The sequence below is a fragment of the Dromiciops gliroides genome, chromosome 4 (assembly GCF_019393635.1).
Source record: "Dromiciops gliroides isolate mDroGli1 chromosome 4, mDroGli1.pri, whole genome shotgun sequence".
NCBI classification, from domain to species: Eukaryota; Metazoa; Chordata; class Mammalia; order Microbiotheria; family Microbiotheriidae; genus Dromiciops; species Dromiciops gliroides.
The window spans coordinates 485,381,120-485,402,900 of NC_057864.1; the positions used below are offsets into that span (position 1 = coordinate 485,381,120).

At 44.0% G+C, this 21,781-nt stretch overlaps 1 long non-coding RNA gene across 3 annotated transcripts in view; it reads right to left on the bottom strand.

Annotated features, from left to right (window-relative positions):
• The window catches only part of LOC122753130, a 28,186-nt gene extending 7,189 nt beyond the window's left edge, over positions 1-20,997 (bottom strand). For 2 of the 3 annotated variants that reach the window (XR_006356248.1, XR_006356249.1), the window contains exons 1-3: positions 20,722-20,997; positions 9,646-9,754; positions 4,534-4,674 (exon numbers count right to left, since the gene is read on the bottom strand). This is a non-coding gene — a long non-coding RNA (uncharacterized LOC122753130). Of the gene's footprint in view, positions 1-2,327; positions 2,708-4,533; positions 4,675-9,645; positions 9,755-20,721 lie in introns of those variants that run through there. The other variant, XR_006356247.1, reaches the window with a different exon arrangement.
• Between the last annotated feature and the right edge of the window lie 784 nt (positions 20,998-21,781).

The window sequence follows — 21,781 nt, forward strand, 5'->3', positions numbered from 1 at the left end:
GCAAGTCACTTAACCTCTGTCTGCCTCAGTTTTCTCATTCGTAAAATGGGAATAATAGCACCTCCTTTCTAGGGTTGTTTTGAGAATAAAATGAGACAATATTTATTAAGTGTTTTGCAAACCTTAAAGTGTTACATAAATGCCATCTATAATTATTAGCCTTATTGTTAGTTATGCCATGGAGTCTGACACATTAGATGGTTTGATGTGGGAGTTCAAATCTTGGTTGAGCAACTACAGAGACAGTGGAGAGGTATTAGCTTTTCTTGGACAAGATTAGTTGGTTTTTCAGACCCAGCTCTTCCCCTCCTTTTAAAAATCTCATAGCTTGAGGCAGCTAGGTGGAGCAGTGGATAAAGCACTGGCCCTGGAGTCAGGAGTACCTGAGTTCAAATCCAGCCTCAGACACTAGCTGTGTGACCCTGGGTAAGTCACTTAACCCCAATTGCCTCACTTAAAAAAAGAAAATCTCATAGCCTGGTGTGGGTGGCACTCTTCATCAGGAAGCTGGGAGGGGGCTGTACTTAATTGTTGCAAATGTAAAATGTTATGTCTGGGTTCAAGAAATCAACTTCACAAGTATAAGATGGGGGAGGAAGCAGGGCTACACCCACAGCTTTTCTGAAAAAGAGGCAGGAGTTTTAGTAGACTAAATATGGTTTAGTAGATGAATGTAGCAGCCAAAAAGATGAGCATGACCTTGGGCAGCATTAAATGAAGCACAACCTCCAGGATCAAGGAAACAAGCATTTATGAAGTCCCTACTGTGTACTAGGCACTGCGCTAAGCACATAATTTCATTTGATCCTCACAATAACCCTACAAGGTAGGTGCTGTCATGATGACCATTTTACAGTTGAGGAAACTAAGGCAGATAGCATTTGAGTGACTTCCTCAGGGTCACACATCTATTAAGTGTATGAAGCAGAATTTGAACTCACTGCCTCTAGTGATAGTACCTCTGCATTCTGTCCTGATTAGTTTAAAACCAGGTGGTTCAATGGATAAAGTGTTGAGTCTGGAGTCAGGAAGACCCGAGTTCAAATCCAGCCTCACACACTAGATGTATAACCCTGGGTAAGTCACTTCACCCTGTTTGCCTCAGTTTCCTCGCCTGTAAAATGAGTTGGAGAAGGAAATGGAACACAGCTTCAGTATCTTTGCCAAGAAAACCCCAAATGGGGTCATGAAGAGTTGGACATGACTCAACAACAACAACAACAACAATAAAAGGCTCGGTTCTAGGTGCCAGCCATGGCTTAAGAAGGTCCAGAGCAGGGGACCTAGAATGGTGAAGGGCTTTGAGTCTAGGTCATGTGACACTGAATGAGTTGGCGATGGCTCCCCTGGAAAAGAGAAGGCTTAGGGGGTGCTTGTTGTATTCCAGCGATTGAATGGCAGTCATGCAGAAGAGATCAGACTTGCTCTGCTTGGCCCCCAAGGGCCCAACAAGAGCATTGGGCAGCTTCAGCAAGGAGGCACATTCAGGTTTGATGTCAGGAGAAGCTTCCTGACAAGGGGAGCTGCCCCAAAGTGGGATGGGCTCCCGGGGAGGCTGCTGGGCTCCCCCTTCTCAGGGGTCTCCACCCAGAGGTGGGGCGACCACTTCTCAGGTATGCTATAGCGAGGACTCCTTTCTTGCATGGGTTGGAATAGATGGCCCCAGGAGTCCTTTCCAGTGCTCTGGCCCCAGTGGTTGGTCCACTCGGTGGAGGAGGGAGCCCCTTGCTGAAGGCCTACAAGGGCTTGGGGGCTGTTTCCTGGCTTGGGTGAGGGGGCAGCCCTCCTCAAGGAAGGGAGAAGGCTGCCTTGTTGAGCTCGTGACTAGCCCAGGCAGAGCAGCTATGGCTCACGGAGATCGAGCTGGCGCCTTGCCTCCTTCCTCCTCCTCCAGCAGGATCTTGTTCCCTGGGAGATGGTTGGCAGGAGGTTTGGGAAGGTGCCCAGCTTCGCCCTCTCCTGTTCAGGGGCAGCTGGCGAATGGCAGAGATCACCAACGCAGAGCTCTGCGTTCCCTCAGCAGATACTGCCCCATCCCTCATCCTGGCTTGCCATCCCAACACATCCCAAAAGCCCATTTTGAAGTACTCAGGCTCCCCAGCAAGGAGGGTCAAGGGAACCACTTTGGCCAAGAAGGCCCTCCTGGGTATCCCAAGATCCTCGCTGCCCAGGCCTGTTTAGCTGTGAACATTCTTGGATATGTCTTTTTAAAAAAAATTTAATTTGATTTGATTTTTAAATTTTTTTTCCAATTACATGTAAAGATATTTTTTGAGTTCCAAATTTTTCTCCCACCCTCCCTTCTCTCTCCCCTCCTGAAGCCAGCAAGCAATCTGATATACGTTATGTATTATGATCATGTTAAACGTGTCTTAAAAGTCACATGGTACTAGCTTAGAAACTCCAGTCTCTCTTCCTGCCAGCCCTGGAACAAAATGGACAGGGGCATATCCCCAGCTTCCCGGGGGCCAACTGGACTAGGGTAACAGTCCAAGAAACACAGAACAGACTCAGGAGTTAGAAGGGACCTTCAAGGACCTGCATATAGTTGAACAGGGATCCTTTCCACAACATCCCCAACAGGTGATCTTGCAGAGTGACGAGGAAGTCACTGCCTTCCGAGGGCGCCCTGTTCCACTCTTGGAAAGCTTTAGGAAGCTTTCCTGTTTTTGGTCTCAATTCACATCTTTAAAACTCCCACCATGCCCTGGGGAAAAAAAGACCAAGTCTTCAGAGCATGGATTTAGAAATGGAGGGGACCTTAGAGGTCACAGAGTCTAACGATTGTCCAGTTGGGGAAACTGAGGCACATTGAGTTAAGCCTCAATTATACAGTCAGGAAAGGTCTGGGATTTGAACCTACTCCAGTCTGCTGGCTTTTAAAAAATATCAGTTGGAAAGTGAGTTCCCCATGCAAACACTTGACTCTCTTTAGATGATTCCACTTGTGAGATGATTCTCACATCTGTTAAATCCTTACTATGCACCAGACACTGCAAAGCCCTTTACAAACATTATGTCATTTGATCCTTATAGCGACCTGAAGATGTAGGTGCTATTATTATCCCCATTTTACAGTTGAGGAAACTGAGGCAGGCAGTGGGTCAGGGACTTGCGCAGGGTTCCACAGCTTGTAAGTAAATGTCTGAGGCAGGGTTTTAACTTAGGTCTTCCTGACTCCAGGGCCGGCACTCTATGGCACTGCCTAGCTGCCTCACTGGGAGGATTTCTTTCTTTAGAATTTCCTTTTATTTATTTATTTTTTTTTGGTGAGGCAATTGGGGTTAAGTGACTTGCCCAGAGTCACACAGCTAGTGTTAAGTGTCTGAGGCTGGATTTGAACTCAGGTACTCCTGAATCCAGGGCCAGTGCTCTATCCACTGCGCCACCTAGCTGCCCCAGAATTTCCTTTTAGAATATCTTTCCTGGCTTCCCCTGTAGAATTTTGAGCCATGGAATCCTACTGCCCTTTTCCGAAGGTACTGAAATCTTCTCTCCTCAAATCTAGAGCATAGGGCAGAGTGTGCCTGACTGTCCTTTGTTTCTCAGTTACAAATTCGAAGGGGTAATCTGTTGAACAGAATTCTTTGAAGTTTACTCAGAAGACAATAGGGAGCCCCTGATAAGTTTTGAGTGGATGAGTGACATGAGATTTAGGCACAAGGTCATTCTGGCAGTGGGACAGAAGATGGGCTGGAAGAGTGGAGACAGGAACACCTGCAAGGTGCTCTTGTGCCCCAGGAGCCCTGGGGGGTGGTGAAGGAGAAAGGAGGGGCAGATGTGAAAAGGGGATGTGGACGTGGAAGTAACAGGTGCAGTGATCAATTGGCTCTAAGAGATGCAGAGGAGAGGAGAGGCAGCGGTAGCTCTGAGCTTACAGACAGGGGACACAGGGGGAAATAATGAACTGAAAGAGAGGAGCTGTAGGAGGAAAGATGATCAGCCCCATTTTGGACATGGTGCTGGGGAGTGGTCATGTGGACAGCTGGAGTCAGGTCTGGAGTCAGAGGAGAAGACTGGACTGGAGAGGCAGGTTTAAGAGTCCAGCATGGTGCACACTGCTTGCCATCCATGTTTACTTAATAAATACTTGCTGAATGAATGAATGAATGAGTGAATGAATGAGGACAGCAGTGGATGGAAATGTAGAGTGTAACGATTGGAATGACGGCACCTGCTGGATACTTACTGTAGAAGAGTTCTGCCCATGAAGCGAAGGTCTTTGAGGGCAAGACCAGGAGTCTTTTCTTTGGGAGGAAGTGACGCGGACTAGTGGGAGGAGGAAGGAAGAGACTGGCGCTGACTCTGGGGCTCTTTCCTGAGGACGCTGGCGGAGAAGGGAGCTAGAAATGTGCTAGATAGGAATCTGGGCCTTTCTCTCTCTCTTTACCAAATTCTTATTCTCCTTAATAAATGCTTAAAAGTCTAACTCTTGCTAAAGCTTATAATTTATTGGCGACCACTCATTAGATATTTTAGACAGTTTAGCTAGAATTTTAGCCCTTAACAAGAGGGAAGTGGACTTCAGCTCACCATAAGGAAGATCGGTCTAAGAATTTAGATTGAGTTGCCTCTTTAGGTGGTGAGTTCCTCGTCACCAATGATCGTCAAATGGGGTCACAGCTGAAAAAGACTCAACAACAACACTATATCTTCTTACAGCTTCCAAAACACCTTGGGAAAAAATAGAAAAAGAAACATGGGGTGAGGATGGTTATCTTATATGTAACATCCATTCTAGACTTCTTCCCTAGAAAATGATGGATACATTTGGGGTCTAGGGTAGGTTGCATATTTGCACTCCTAAAATATAGCCCATGAGCCCCCACCAATGATTTTTCCCTTAATAGTCAGCAAGTAACATGCTTAGCTCTAAGTAAGGGTATTTATTAATATAATACAGAATAATAGTTATAAATATTTTCCCATAAATTTGGGGTGTACTCTCTCACGACAGCATCTGTGGAAAGGAGTACAAATGTAGATCACAAAGATAGTGAAACATACATATGTGGCCAAGGCAACTCAGTCACGCCTCTGGTATTGCAGGATCTAAGGTCCTTTCTTTCCTTGTGGAGTCCTTACTTGCTGGCCTTTTAATTGTCAGAGTTTATATTCCATTGAAGCTATGGTCAACTCTCCCCTCCGTTGTTGGGTCACACTTCTTCAAACTGCTTCCTCCCATGACTTCCTCTCAGTGTCAGTTCGGACTAGAGAGTGTGTGTTACTGTTCCCTGCTGGATACATTTTAACCATGCCTTGAAGTCTCTCAAACTGACAAACTCTCAAATCACTGACTGGGGTTTTGCCTACTAAGTAAGAAGAAGGGAAGGAGAAAAATCTTCTTTCCCTCACAAGGGGCTCTCCCTTACCAGCTATTTCCTGACAGTTCTGGTGAACCCAGCCCTTCAGTACCTCTGAAGGATCTGTCCAATCCCTACTTGGTCAATGGCATTTCCTTATGATTTATGAGAACAGCAAGGTGGCTTAGTGGATCGAGTACCTGGAGCCAGGAAGACCTCTTCTGAGTTCAAATCTGGCCTCAGACACCAGCCATGTGACCTTGGGCAAGTTACTTAGCACTGTTTGCCTCAGTTTCCTCATTTGTAAAATGAGCTGGTTTTCTTGAGGGAATAGTGATAGGGTCTGGACCTGCAGTCCCATAATTCCTATGAGTTCCCATTGTCAAAACTGTCTCTAGCCATGTAGATCAGCAACTTCATCTGGATCTTACAAAATGAGAGAATTCCAGGGTTTTACATGCAGACCAACCCCTACTTGGGGAAGCCCCAGGCCAGAACACCTAGCAAGTGGCTATCTGGCCTCTGCTTTAAGACCTGCAGTTGGGGAAGCCTTTTTTCTCTGCAGGCAGCCCACGCTACCCCAGGACTTATCAGGAAGCTCCTTCAGCTCTGAAAGAATCAGACTGAGTTTATTCTCTGTTTTTTAAAAAGCACAAACTGTACATCATATTCATGGCTTCACTTAGAAGCCTCTTTTTCTGTTCTACTTTGTTTATGGAGATATTCTGTGTTGGGGGTGTTTGGTGGCTGGATACAATTTTTTTTTTTGGTGGGGCAATGGGGGTTAAGTGACTTGCCCGAGGTCACACAGCTAGTAAGTGTCAAGTCTCTGAGGCCAAATTTAAACTCAGGTACCCCTGACTCCAGGGCCGGTGCTTTATCCACTGCGCCACCTAGCTGCCCCCAGGATACAAATTTTAAAGGCTGTAAGTAAGCTCTTTGTGGGCAGGAACCATTTTAGTTGTAATCCCAGAGTTTAACCGAGTGCTGTCCACAGAGGAAACACTGAAGAAATAAATGCTGGTTGGCTGATTGCTGGCAGTTTTCCTTACACAGACCTGAAATCAGCCTCCTTTTTTTAAAAGCATCTCCCTGGAAGCTTGTGGGCTTTAGAGGACCTCTATCATCTAAGGCCAATCTAACCTCATCTCTCCCTCTTAACCATTCAGGTGGGCTCTACCCACATGACTTTCCTACATTTATTCATAGCATTTCCTCCCAATCAGATAGGAATGCCCATCTCAGATGTTGCCCCATCCATGAAGATTTGAATCTCTTCACATCTCTGAACTCAGAGGTCTTGTTTTAACATAACTGCTATGTCTACCATTTGTTTTGGTCCTGGACTGTGATTTCACCAGTGTAAGAAAATCCCAGGCTGGAAACTCCCTCTACCAATGTAGACTGGTGCCTATTCTACAATATATAATAAATAGTCTTAGGCAGGGTAGACCCAAAAGACAATGTCAGGAGGGTCCATAGACCTGGAGGGAGAAAACTGCATCTTTATTTTCACTAACTTCTAAGTTGAAATTTAACATTCCCTTCAATTATTTAAAAGTATTAGTCTAAGAAGGGTCACCAGACTGACCAAGAAGTCCAGGACTCCAAAAAGGTGAAGAACCTTTGTTTTAGAGAGTTGCCTGGGACACCAAGAGATGAAGCAGGGTCATTTAGCTAGTAAAAGCAGGTTTTGAACCCAGATCTTCTGGATTTCAAGCCCGGGTCCTTTAAAAAAAAACCAATGAAGTCAGTCTGCCTTTCAAGCTAGAGATTCATCATTCTTTAATTTTTTTTTTTTTGCGAGGGGCAATGGGGGTTAAGTGACTTGCCCAGGGTCACACAGCTAGTAAGTGTCAAGTGTCTGAGGCCAGATTTGAATTCAGGTCCTCCTGAATCCAGGGCCTGTGCTTTATCCACTGTGCCACCCAGGGTCACACAGCTAGTAAGTGTCAAGTGTTTGATTTGAACTTGGTCCTCCTGAATCCAGGGCCTGTGCTTTATCTACTGCGCCACCTAGCTGCCCCCATCAGTCTTTAGTATTGTAACGATTGGAATGACGCCACCTGCTGGAGACTTACTGTAGAAGAGTTCCGCCCATGAAATGAAGGTCTTTGAGGACAAGACCAGGAGTCTTTTCTTTGGCGTCAGGAAGTGACGCGGACTAGTGGGAGGAGGAAGGAAGAGACTGGCGCTCGCTCTCGCTCTTCTTTCCTCAGGACGCTGGTGGAGAGGGGAGCTAGAAATGTGCTCTCCCTTTAATAGATAGGAATCTAGGTCTTTCTCTCTCTCTTTATCAAATTCTTATTCTCCTTAATAAATGCTTAAAAGTCTAACTCTTGCTAAAGCTTATAATTTATTGGCGACCACTCATTAAATAGTTTAGACAGTTTAGCTAGAATTTTAGCCCTTAACAGTATTAAAACAGGCTGGAACCCCATAAAGAGAAGTATAAACTCAAGAGGCAGTATAGTGTAGGGGACAGAGTGCTGGGCTGGGAGTTGATCAATCAATCAATAAGCATTTATTAAGCACCTATTGTATGCCAGGCACTGAACTAGGACCTGGGAATACAAAGATGAAGAAGAAAAGGTCCCAACTCATAAAACACTTACAACATATGGCACATAGGTCTCTAAAGTTCAAGCCATTTGACCTTTGCTTGTGCTTAACCAGGGCCTCTCCTGCCTAGGTGTAAAAATCATCTCAGATTCTGTGGCCAGTGGAGCTGAGAAGATGACTTTGTTCCATGTTCCACCCAAGATTGCCATCACTTAGGGCAGGGGCTCTGTCTAGAAGTACATGTGTCACTAGCCCAGATGATATCCAGCTCAGAGCCCAAATGGAAGGAGAGAGAAAGGTGCTTCAGACTCTCTGTTGGTGACTGACACTGGGCTGATGGCATCAAATCCCACAGCACCTCCGGGCCTCCTCAGAAAGATCTGCCTCTGATCAAAAGACATTGACCCAGCACTCCATGCAGGGAAAACTAAAGAGATCTCATTTCTCAGCCAAGAAGCTTTTCATCTGAGGCTACCTGCGTCAATAGGACCCTGACTGACAACATTCCTAATGCTCATTCTCTTTATCATAGATTTCACAGGGGTTCTTAAACTGGGATCCATGGACTTTTACACACACATACACGCACACACCCCATATGATATATCTGGATATTTAGGTGATTTAAAAAAATAATATGTAATACTTATGGATTGCTGTTGTTTGCCCTTCATTCTCAAAGAGGACTATGACATCAGGGTGGTGTCATGACTTGCAGTGAATTAGATTTAAGTGAGAGAGGGCTGTGCAAAGTCACCAACCTCACTCTCTCCTCCAGAGTCCTCTGGGTCCAGTGGCAAGATATACATCAGGACGATTGGAGATGGCTTCAGATGTTTTAAGGCAATTGGGGTTAAGTGACTTGCCCAGAGTCACACAGCTAGTAACTGTCTGAGGTGAGATTTGAACTCAGGTCCTCTTGACTCCAGGAACAGTGCTCCCTCCACTGTGCCACCTAGCTGCCCCAATATATATTGGTACATATACATATATGCATATATTACTTATGTACATAAAATATGCATATATTATATAAAACAACATATATACAGGCACATATTATATACAATATAAAAACCCATCACTTCCATATCCAAATATATATTCTTCCCTTTCCCTACTGGGAAAGCCATCCCTTTTAATGAAAAAATTTTTTAAAAAAGGGAACAGTCCCCCATGTGGCCCAGTGGCTTTTGGAATTCCTATTAACATTCACAAGGAGGTAGAAAAGGGCTGGTCCATAACAGTATTCAACTAGGAGAGAGGATAGGTCTGCTGTATGAATATTTTATATTAAAATGTGAATTTGTGAGCAGGTCAAATAAATAAATAAAGGAGGGAAAAGCCATTTTGCAAAACCAGCCAACATATCAAGCATGTCCGATGGGGTATATACTATTCTGCACCTATAAGCCCTCACCTCTGCAAGGAGGACTGGAAGGCATATTTTCTCAGCTCTTTTCCATTGGCCTAGCTTGGTCATCACAGGGACTAAGAGTGTTCAGTTTCATTTCACCTGGTCATGGTCATCATGTATATTGTTGTCTTGGTTCTGCTTCCTGCCCATTCCACATCAGTTGGAGTAGATCTTTCCATGTTCCCCTGCATTCACCATGTTCATCAAAATTTCTTGTGGCACAGTGATATCCCATTGCATTCACAAACCATGATTTGTTCCCCCACTAATGGACATCTATTTTGTTTCTAGCTCATTGCTACCACAAAAAAATACTGCCATGAATATTTTGTAGCATATAGAGCCTTTCTTTCCATTACTGACCTTTTTGGGGAATATGGCTTGCTGGGCACTTCCTGTAACTTCAAAGGTTTGTTATCTCCTGAAGAAGTTTGACCAATCCTTATCTAGGTGACCTTCCTCTTAAAGGAATCTGTGAACACAAGGCAACTTTGTTAAAGGAACTGGAGAGCAAAAAGATAGAATAAAATGAGAGAAATGCTACAAAGTAGATTTCCCCCCAAAGTCTGGAGTTGTATAGTTATCTCCTAGGAGGAAGAGTATTTGGAAACCCCTGAGGAAGATGCTATGTTAACAATATACAGTTTCCCAAGTTTTAGTCACTACTGAAACTTTGTATTCCTAGTATTTAGCACAGTGCCTGATACATGTTGTTTTTCAGTCAATTCTTCATGATCCCATGGGGGTTTTCTTGGCAAAAATACTAGAGTGGTTTGCCATTTCCTCCTCCAGCTCAGTTCAATGACTTGCCCAGTGTCACTCAGCTAAGTAAGTATCTGAACTTGGGACTTCCTGACTCCAGACCCAATGCTCTATCCACTGCACCACCTAGCTGTCTAAGCAAGTTCTATACAGGATTAATAGAAAACAATCAACTAAAGGAAGGTACTTAATTCTATTAAGAGGGGTTGGAAAAGGCTTCCTGTAGGAGATGAGATTTTAGTTGGGACTTCAAGAAAGCTAGGAGATGAGAGGGATGATTTTAGGAAACCCAGGAAGACTTGTCTGAACAGATGCAAAATGAAGGGAGCAGAACCAGCATGGCAATTTACAAAATAACAATACTGTGAAGACAAATAACTTTGAAAGACTGAATAACTCTGATCGATGCAGTGGCCAACCACAATTCCAGAGCACTTGTAATGGAAAATGTTGCCCATCTCTAAATAGAGACTCTGTTGATTGAGGCTGCAGATTGAGACAAGTTTTTGGACATAGCCAAAGTGGGAATTTGTTTTTATTGACTGAATTCTTGTTACAAGGGTTTTATTAACTGAAGGAGTTTCATTAATTGAAATAATAGGTTATTTGTTTAATAACAGAGTTTCCAAAGGAGTGTGGGAAAGGAGAGAGGGCACCCAAAAATATTGGCATCTGAATTCAAGACTAATGTTATCCCATTAAGCCACTGCACATAAATTCCAAGAAGAAGGCATGAGCAGCTGGTGGGGATGGGGTGGGGGTGGGGGACCAGGACAAGTGTCCTGCAGAAGGTAGTATTTGAGTTAAGTCTTCAAGGAAGCCAGGGATTCTAAGAGATGGAGGTGAGGAGGCAGAGCATTTTGGGTAGGGGAAAGCCAGGGCAAATGCAGAGAAATGAGAGATGGAGTGGCCAGGGGCAGGGGGGGAGGGTCCTCTAACTCCAAAGTCAGGCTTCTTCAACCTGAGCTTTAGATGCTAAACAGAGGAGTTTGGGATTGATTCTAAAGGTCTAAACCCATTTGGGATTTTCTTGGCAAAGATACTATAGTGTTTTGCCATTTCCTTCTTTAGCTCATTTTACAGATGAGGAAACTGAGACAAACAGGGTTAAATGACTTGCTCAGGGTCACACAACTAGGAAGTGTCTGAGGCTAAAAGAGAGTATTGGAAACCTCCCATTCATAGTTACATGGCTAATCTCTTTCCCTTCTCTTTCATACTACCAATGCTAGCTAGCTTCAAATCCAGACTCTTTCCATCATTGTACCCAGGAGCCCTTTATATCAGCATCCGTCTCAGACATTGACCAAGAGGCCATGTCCTACAGCATCTTATCAAGGTAAGAACTAAATGTAAACTGAGGGTAGGGGTGCACACCGCTGCTCCCAACCAGCAAACAGCTGAGACCCTCTTGTTTAATACTCCCAGACTCATATCACACAGGTTCATCGATGATTAGAACCAGGAGGGACTTTATTTTACAGATGAGAGAAACTGAGGCATGGAGAAGTTAAGGATCTTTCCCAGGGTCATGCAGATGATAAGCATCAGAGATGGATTGGAGCTCAAGCCCAGGATCCCAAGCACATTCTCTGTCCACTATACTTACCCTGCTTCCTAGGGAGTTACTAGCAGACTAGCGGCCCAATCACATTCCTCTGATTATTATGACAATTCACATTTAGAGTTGGCAAAGAGCTTTACATACGACCGACCGCAGAGGAGGAAACTGAGACTCAGCAAGTTGAGTGGCTTGCCTGGAGTCACCCAGCTAGAGAGTACCTGAAGCAGGATTTTGTCTGTAAGGCCACAGCTCCCTCCACTCTATTATTTTGTCTCTCTAAAGCTTGCTACAAAGATTATTCCACCAAATGCTGGCCCTGCCCTTCAGAGCTCTGCCCTAAGGGGGAGGGGATCAAGAAGATGTAACGATTGGAATAACGCCACCTGCTGGATACTAACTGTAGAAGAGTTCTGCCCATGAAGCGAAGGTCTTTGAGGGCAAGACCAGGAGTCTTGTCTTTGGTATCAGGAAGTGACGCGGACTAGTGGGAGGAGGAAGGAAGAGACTGGCGCGGAGTCTCGGGCCTCTTTCCTCTGGACTCTGGCGGAGAAGGGAGCTAGAAATGTGCTCTCCCTTTAATAGATAGGAATCTAGGCCTTTTTCTCTCTCTTTACCAAATTCTTATTCTCCTTAATAAATGCTTAAAAGTCTAACTCTTGCTAAAGCTTATAATTTATTGGCGACCACTCATTAGATATTTTAGACAGTTTAGCTAGAATTTTAGCCCTTAACAGATGGCTGACCACGAAGAGGAAAGCTAAACCTCAGTCTTCTGATCTGCTGGTTGGGTAAGAAATTTCCCCTCCCTCTCCCTTTAACTGCTAAGTACTGGTGTACTGGCTGTGTTTTCCTTTAAATTTTTTCGAATGGACCTTTTAAACTCCCTAATTACCCTATTTTTGATTTTAGTCTGTTTAACCAGACAAATGGGAGATAAGATCATGTTAATGCTTTGTTTTTGTGGATTTTCTATTTTTCTTTTTATTTTTGTTAAAAGAGCCAGCAACTTACTCACACAAGGAAATATCTCTCCCTCTCCCAACCATGCTTTTTCAGAGAAACCTGAAGAGATTCCTGCAGCTTTTCCCAGTTCTAACACTAATTGTTGCTTTAATTTTGCATGCCTGGAGGCAATGACCCACCCTCTAGAAGCTTTTAATCCCCTAGCACCTGGAGGCCAAGTGGGGGAAGAGGAATCCAGGCCTGAGTTCAAAATCAAGTCTGATTCAAATTGCTCTGGTCCCTCCCCTCCTCTCCAGACCCCACCCTCTACTCCTCCCATGGCCAAGCCCATTGCTTCCCGGGCCTGGGAAGTCCAGAGATCTAATGCTCATGCGCAACTTTCTCTAACTACATTTGCAGCTTCAGGCTCAGCCCTTCCCCGCCCTGGCTGTGCTTTTGAGACAATCTTAGAAAACTCTTTAAATTCCAGATATGCTCGTTTTGTTCATAATTTTGCTAACCTGCTTTTGTCTTTCATTAGTAATCTTATAAAGCATTTGTATGGTGAAAAGACTGACAGACAATATAGAGGGGTTAAAGAAGAAAAACTTAAGCTGAATAAGAATGACAATCATCAACATAGTTCAAGACTCTGCTTTTGCCATGGAAGGGTATATATTTTACAGAAATGTAGAAGTAAGCAGCAAGGTATTGATATGAGTATTGGGGATTTTAGATATCGGAATCAAGAGTGTTCTGAATTCACTCAGATTATTAACAGTATCAGTTCAGAGGTTACATAGGATTTCTATGCTATTACATATACATTTTGAAATTAATGGTATGGGTTTATTTTCATAGAGATTTTCATGCTTTTGAGGTTGTGTTTTATACTTAGTTTTTAAAACAAGGAGAATATTTGTAAAAGTTTTTTATAGTCATGTGATCAAGTTTATATTTTATAATACTCTTATTAAGTTCATATTCATTTATATTTCCTTAGTTTGAATTTCATTGTCTTTTATTGTTCCATGTGTATTTTCTTCTATTCATTTATCTATCTAATTTTGAAACATTGCAAGATGGTTTTGTTTTTATTATACAATGTTAATTCTAGGAGTATTGTGCTCCCATATTCTGAGTTGTTTGTTTTTGTTATTTTTTCTCAACTGATTATTTGATCAAACTCTTTGAAGCATTTCCCTGGCAAATTGGTTGCCATGGCAAGTGTAAAGAAGTATTATTTTTGATAAGCATATTCAAAAAAAAAAAGAGGGGAACATTTGTAAAAGTTTTCTTTTTTCAAAAAAAAAAGTTTTCTTTGAGATTCTGTTGTGCTTTAACTTGTATTTAAATATGTTCTGATTTTTCACAAAAGTAATTGTATACTAAGTAAAAAAAATGGGTATTATTTGAAATTGTTGCGTAATTATATATTGTGTTCTGAGTCAAGATGTATTCACATTTTTTGCAATCATTTATTATCCTCAATTTTAAATCCATATGAGACTTGGATTATGGGAACTTATCATTTAAGACATTAATTGCCTTTATTCTGAGTTATCAGATGCCAGTTGGCCAAGATGCCATCCAATCACAAGAGGAATACATGCAAGAGCAGACACTGAACTGTCACATGAGGGGAGACATGCATGAAGTCAAGGTATGGCCGAGGGAACGGCTTTTGACTAATGTTGAGGTTGGATTCTCTTGGTTTAATATTTTATTTTATTTTTCCCACAATATTGTACAGATGGCTGGAAGTATTCATCCCACCCATCTCACTCCTACACCTGGCTTCTATGCTCCCTCCTATATGCCTGATGCCATGGACATCTCAATCCCATGCATCTGATTAAGTCTGACTCAGTTTCCTCCAATATGTTCGGTGGCATGGACATATATTCCATCCACCTATTTTAGACCTGGCATACTGCATGGGCAGTATATATTGCTCAAGTGTGGGAATGCTCATATCCCATCATTTCTCTGTTCTTTTATGGTAACCCCCATAATTATCTCAGATGTCAATGATAAATACAGTGTTGAATTTGGCCTTGACACCTGTTACCAATTATATTAGATTTTTAAATTTCTCATAATGGCATGAGGATAATTAGGCAGATGATGCAAAAAGTGATAAAACAAAGATAAAAATTATTTTTATTAATTAATATTGCAGCAATTGTCTTCTCAATTACCCTCCATGAGGGGGGACTATAGTAAGATTATAATTTTAAAGAATGTTTCAATTTTTGTTTTATTATATGTTTCATGTGTAACAACTAAGATTCTGAATTCCCTTAGACATGTTTTTGAGAACTTTCATTGTTTGATTTGATTATTGACAAAGCTATTTTAAAGTTGTGTTAAGCTCAATTTTGTAGGAAATTTTCCTGGCTGATTACCAGCATCCACACATCAACCCCTGTAAAGACTTCCATTCCACGACTACACCTAGAGGACATCTGAAAAAAGACTTTCAGAGACTTTAAATGAACAGTTTTGATTTGTTGTTTTTTTTCTCTTTCTGTTATATACACCATCTGTAATATGTATTCTCTGCAGAGGCCCTCCCTTTGCAAGACTAATGTCAAAGCGTCAGTTCATGAGGACAAAAAAAAATCACCCCTCTGGACAAAACTTTCCTCTCTTCCTTTTCTATATTGTTGTTCACATATTATTAGTTATCAATAGTTATTATATTCTTTTTACTGTTCCGTCAAGGAAACATTTTGTTTCTTGAGGAACAACAGGGGGGACTGTAACGATTGGAATAACGCCACCTGCTGGATACTAACTGTAGAAGAGTTCTGCCCATGAAGCGAAGGTCTTTGAGGGCAAGACCAGGAGTCTTGTCTTTGGTATCAGGAAGTGACGCGGACTAGTGGGAGGAGGAAGGAAGAGACTGGCGCGGAGTCTCGGGCCTCTTTCCTCTGGACTCTGGCGGAGAAGGGAGCTAGAAATGTGCTCTCCCTTTAATAGATAGGAATCTAGGCCTTTTTCTCTCTCTTTACCAAATTCTTATTCTCCTTAATAAATGCTTAAAAGTCTAACTCTTGCTAAAGCTTATAATTTATTGGCGACCACTCATTAGATATTTTAGACAGTTTAGCTAGAATTTTAGCCCTTAACAAAGACCTGGGTTCAAATCCTGCTTCAGATCCTTGCTAGCTGTGTGACCCCAGGAGGTGTAGGGGAAAGAATTCTGCTATCTATGTGACCCTGGACTAGTCCCTTCCCCTCCATGGGCCTCAGTTTCTTCATTTGTCAAATGAAGGGGGTGGCTATCAGATGATGCCTCTAGTCTTTTCCAGTTCTTTTGTTTTGGATTTTTGTTTTTGTTTTGTTTTGTTTTGTTTTTTTGGTGAGGCAATTGGGGTTAAGTGACTTGCCCAGGGTCACACAGCTAGTAAGTGATAAGTGTCAGAGGCCGGATTTGAACTCAGGTCCTCCTGAATCCAGGGCCGGTGCTCTATCCACTGTGCGACCTAGCTGCCCCCTTTTCCAGTTCTAAAGCTCTCAGAGTATAATCCAGGCACTCAGAGAATGTCAGTGAAATTGAGGGCTATCTCATCAGCAAAGAACGCTGAAGCCCACCTGAAAATACCTTCTACCTCCCAGTGTTCAAGGGGCTGTTTTCTAAATAAGAACTCATGGAAAAATTTACATGGATTCAAAGCCAATAGCAGAGTTTCCGTTTGCATTCGACCATCCCTATAAACCAAGTCTCCGGGCCCAGGGCCATGGGCCCAGGGTAGCTTTTGGTTAAAGTGTGACTAATGTCACTCAGGGTTTGCCCCTACCTGGGATTACCTGAGGTCAGAGGCTGGCGGGGTTGAACTGCTTCAGAGCTTTTGCTCGCCTGGCTGATTTTCCTGTCCACACTTCCAGTGGAAAGAACCCCCTGCATAGAGCCAGCTTGGCTCCAGAGCTGAGCACTCCCCTCCCTCCCTCAGACCCCACCTGCTTAGAGATGACTATCTGATGGGAGCCCTCAGCCCTCAGGCAGAGTAGCGGGGCAGCCTTCCCTCCATAGTCAGGGCTCTCTCACATGAACTCCAAGGCCACTGCCAAGCTCATAGACATTGGAGGCCACGTGGACTCTAAGAATGTGGCTGCCCTTTGACTCCTACCGACTAAGAGGGAGGGAATCTCCGAGAGTGAACCACGGCAGAGTGGCTGTTGACTCCTAAATGTTCTCCATCATATTTTCAAGGACTTAAAACACCAAGAAAAGGGGCCCTCCCCCTACCCGGCCCTGCTCCTGGGGTTGGAGCCCCCTGTCAGGGCTATGGGCAATGCCCTGTTTTGGTGGAGGACGTACCCTCACCTGGAAGTTCTCTGTGCCAAGCAGACCACAGCACCAGCCCCAATCCCTATCCCTCCACACACCAGCCAGCCGCCCCCTCCCCAGTCTACTGAAAGCACAGCTCTGAATGAGTGAGTGAATGAGTGAATGAATGAATGAAAAAGCATTTATTTAACCCTTGCTATGGTCCAGGCACTGTGCTAAGCTTGGGGATACAAATACAAAAGCAAAGACAGCCCCTGCCCTCAAGAAGCTTACATTTCAATAGAGGGAAGGAGTGGTTAGGGAGGAGCATAAATATAAAGTGAATAAATGTGAATATATACAAACTAGTTAAATGGAAAGGCGTTTGGGAGGAGGGCACTACCCTAGGGTGGGGGTGGAGGGTCAGGAAAGGCTTCAAGCAGAAGGTAGTGCCCAAGCATTGTCATAGAACAAGAGAAGGACTCTGTGAGACAAAGGAAAGGAGCAGGGGCATGCTAGGCATGGGGGACAGCCAGGGTAAAGGGATGGAGATGGGAGATGAAGTATCTTTTGTAAGGAGACCAGAGAAAACCCATTTGGCTTGATTGCAGGGATAGATGGGATAATGTTCAGCAAGACTAGAAAGGTAGGTTGGGGTGGGGTTATATAACAAAAACACAGGAGTTTATATCTTATCCTAAAAGCAACAGGAAACCACAGGGTTTGAAAGTCATATCCATGTTTGAGAAAATCTCCTTGGCAGCCTTGTGGAGGAGGGACAGATTTGAGAGGAGGGGATCAAAAAGGGGCTGTTACAGGGGCAGCTAGGTGGCGCAGTGGATAGAGCACCAGCCCTGGATTCAGGAGGACCTGAGTTCAAATCCGACCTCAGACACTTGACACTTACTAGCTGTGTGACCCTGGGCAAGTCACTTAACCCCCACTGCCCTGCAAAAAAAAGGGGGGGGGGTGATATTACAATGATCAAGGGGAGAGCTGATGAGAGCCAGGAAAATGGCTGTCGTGTGTCTGTGTGAATAGAGGGAAGGGGGCTTTGTGAATCCTTGTGAGAGAAAAGCTATGGATGAATGCTAGAAAAATTCAAAGATGAAAACAAGACATTCTTACCTTCTATCAAGAGAGAATGTACCACATGATAATGGACCACAGAGAGAAGGTAGAACTTCTCTCCATTTTGCTATTTGAAGAAATATTTATCCTCATAGATTTGGAACTGAAAGAGACCTCCTCTGATTCCTCCCTTCATTTTACATATCAGGAAACTGAGGCCAAGAGAGGTTAAGTGATGCTTGTGAGTGAATCAAAGCCCAACAACCTTGCGTACTCCTTTTCATTGCCCTTTAATAGAGAGTGACCATTGGACAACTGACCCATCCCTCCCGCTAATGCAGACACTGTCCCCATGAATTAAGGTCTTTCCATCTTTAAGATCATTAAGATCTTTCCATTTAACTCCTGGGCCATTATCAATTCTTCAGTTGACCTACCCTAGGGGTTCTTAGCCTGAAGTCTGAGTTTCTTCTTTTAAAAAAGATTTTTCAATTATTTTAATGGAATTGATTTCCTTTGTCATCTGATGTGTTTTATGTTGTGCATTTAAAAACAGAATTCGGAGAAAGGAGCTGTAGGTTTCACCAGACTTCCTTTTTTTTTTTTTTTTGGTGGGGTGATGAGGGTTAAGTGACTTGCCCAAGGTCACACAGCTAGTAAGTGTCAAGTCTCTGAGGCCAGATTTGAACTCAGGTCCTCCTGAATACAGGGCCAGTGCTTTATCTATTGTGCCACCTAACTGCCCCCAGATTTCCAAAAGGTTCCAAGACCCACAGAAAGGTTAAGAGCCCCTGCCCTAATTAACTATTATGTTGAAAACCATTTCAATTTTTTCCATATTTTTAAGAGCTTGTACTTTGTCCCCTCTATAGACCTAATCTGAAGTAACTCTGGATTGCTCCCAGGATGTTTATTCACAGAATAAAATCCTCTGATTACAGAGTTAGAAGGGACCCTGCGGGTCGCCTGTTTCAACCCCCCACCCCACAATGTGAGTCCATCCACCAATTTCCAATCGTCTTGCTTGAGGAAGGGTTATCTCGTCTATCCAGATTGTAAGACAGCATGATGGGTTACCCCAACGCCCTTCTCGTTTCTCCAAAGAAACCAACAGCTTCTGCTCCCCAGTCAGAATCACGTTCCAAACCACATTTCTCCTCACTGCTGCTTGTCGCCTCTGAAGAACACTGAGATTGCCCAAGCAGGCACACATAGCTGAAATGCCTCATCCTTACTCGTCTGTGCCTTCAGGCCAGGTTTCTGTTCGGTTTCTGGAACTCCTCATCCCTTTCCTTCCTCCAGTCCAATGGTCAGTCATGTGGCTTCTGGCTCTCCCTCCAATCATCCTCACCCAATCTTCCTTTCCATGCCCCCCTCTCCAGTTCAAGGGCTCCCTCGCTGTCATGGATGCAGCCTGATACAGTTATTCTTCTGCCTGTTTTCCCTCTGAATAAAGTGTTCTCAGCCATTACCAGATTGCAGTCGGGAGTCACAGCCCACTGAGCCTCAGGAATAAATCGGAGGCTTAATCTGCATGAAGATCCTAAGATCCACAGTTGGGCATTTTGCGGGCTGGGGCCCTGAGATCAAAGGAGACCTCCAAGAAGAAATTGTATAGGGATCCAGCCACACTGCAGAAGCCTTTGGAATCATAGCATACCTCAGCAGTTTCTGGGTCTACTTGATGCAGGGCTAGTCTAGTCTAGGTCTAAGTCTGCTTCCCTTTTCTCCCTTTTGGGTTTTGAAAGCATAATCTCTGGGCTACCCATAGACACCTCCACTCAACCCTCCATCCCTGAATCTTAATCTTTTTGATGTTTTGGTACTCCAGTTTGCTTCTCTCCAGGCTTATTTCCCCCAAATCCCATCCCGATCCCCTTCTTGTAGCCCTGTAGTCTGGCTACCCCTGTGGTGCAAGGGGGCATACTAGCCCTCTCCAGACTTTCTATCTATAGCTGCCATTTTTTTTTTTTTTTTTGGTGAGGCAATTGGGGTTAAGTGCCTTGCCCAGGGTCACACAGCTAGTAAGTGTTAAGTGTCTGAGGCCGGAATTGGACTCAGGTCCTCCTGAATCCTGGGCCAGTGCTCTATCCACTGCGCCACCTAGCTGCCCCTGCCATTTTTTTTTTTAATGCAATTGCCCATATTGGATGAGACTTGTGCCTTAGTCTCAGAGTCACAGGGTCTGGTGAAATGGCCCCAGAACAAAATTTGGATTTGGGTAAGATTGATTCAAACCCTCATTCTACCACTGACTCCCTGAGTGACCTTGGGCAAAGTCCTTAACCCCTGGGGCCTCAGGGTCCTCATCTGTAAAATGAGGTGGCTGGGTTAGAAGATCTCAAAGATCCCTTCCACCTCTTATTCCTAGAACCCTGGAAATCTCTGGTCCCAAAATTTCTACCTTTCCTACAAAAAAAATCATTCAATCAGTTACATGTTGGGCAGCCTACTTTGTGAGAGGCAGTATGGCATGGTGGATAGGCAGCCAGCCTTAGAATCAGGAAGACCTAGGCACAAGTTCCATGTCTGTTACACAGTGAAGGTGGGACCCTGGCCAAGTCACTTCAGCTCCAGGCTACTTTCTCTCTAAGACTACAAATGGCAGAGAAAGCACTGAGCCTTCTTGTATCCCTAGGGGGGATTTCCTCACCTTAGCATTTCTGAGGCCAGAGAAGTGATGGGTCTGAGCCTTATCCCTGTGCTTCAGACACTATCTTAGGGACTGAGGTTACAAAGACAAAATGACAATAGCCTGCCTCAAGGAGCTTCCTGTCAGAGGACAGCATGTATATGCAGAGGTATAAAGAAGACAGGAAGTTACCTTGAGAGGGAAGCCACTGGCAGCCTGGGGGACCGGGGAAGGCCTCCTGGCCAAGGGGCCACTGAAGTTTCTTAGGTGAGCCCCTCCTCCATATCACTGGGTGGTGAATTCCAGGATGTCTCTTGGCCTTTGGGGAAACAGATTATTGGACATGCCTATGCAATGGGCCGGGGAGGAGAACCCTTTGCTCTTGGGTGTTTGCTGAGGCCCTCCCCTGGAGAGAGGCCTTCTGGACTTCTTGTTCTGCTGTTAGGATTATCCAGAGTGGAGGCTACTCTTGGCTGAGTTTGCCCAAAACTGAGTTGAGAGATTCCTGATGGGAGGAATCAAAGGTTGCTCTACTTGTGTCAATAGTGAAGAGATTTGCCCTGCCCCCCCATTAAATACAATCTTTGTTTTTCTTATTTGTACAAAAGTACCCAGGAATCTGTGCCATCAACACATTAAAAACCCCTCCAATCCTTGAATAGTGTGGGGGATGAACTAAGGAATGACATATCTCAAGGTCTTTGGAAGGAAAGAGGCAACATTCTTTCATTTAAAATCAGAATTTTGGCCTCTGCTGTACCCAGGCAGCCATGAGGGACGATTTCTGAGCATTTTGTCAATGAGTAATGAGCATGTGTTGCTCTCTCCCCATCCCTTCACCCTTTGGTTAGGACAGGCAACTTATCCCTGGGTTTATCTCAGCGGGTTCACTCTTCCTTCATCCCAAGGTGGTAGGTGGGAAATCTGTCATGAATGGGGCCCCAAATAGTTAGGAAGCACCTAAAGAATGGGGAGAGGTGCTCAAAGAGAGCCAGCCTGACTTCTTGAAGAACAAGTCATGCCAGACTAACTTAGTTTCTTTCTTAGAAAGTGCCACCAGGCCAGAAATCAAGATGATGCTTGAGAAGTAGTAGAATATTTGACCAAGTCTTCCTTTCTGTCTTTATCAAGATGATGGAGAGATGAGGACTTGACGCTAGTATGATTCAGTGAATCCAGAACTGGGTCAATGATTGTACCCAATTGTTATTGTTGTTCTTCAGTCATCTCAGTCATGTCCAACTCTTTGTGA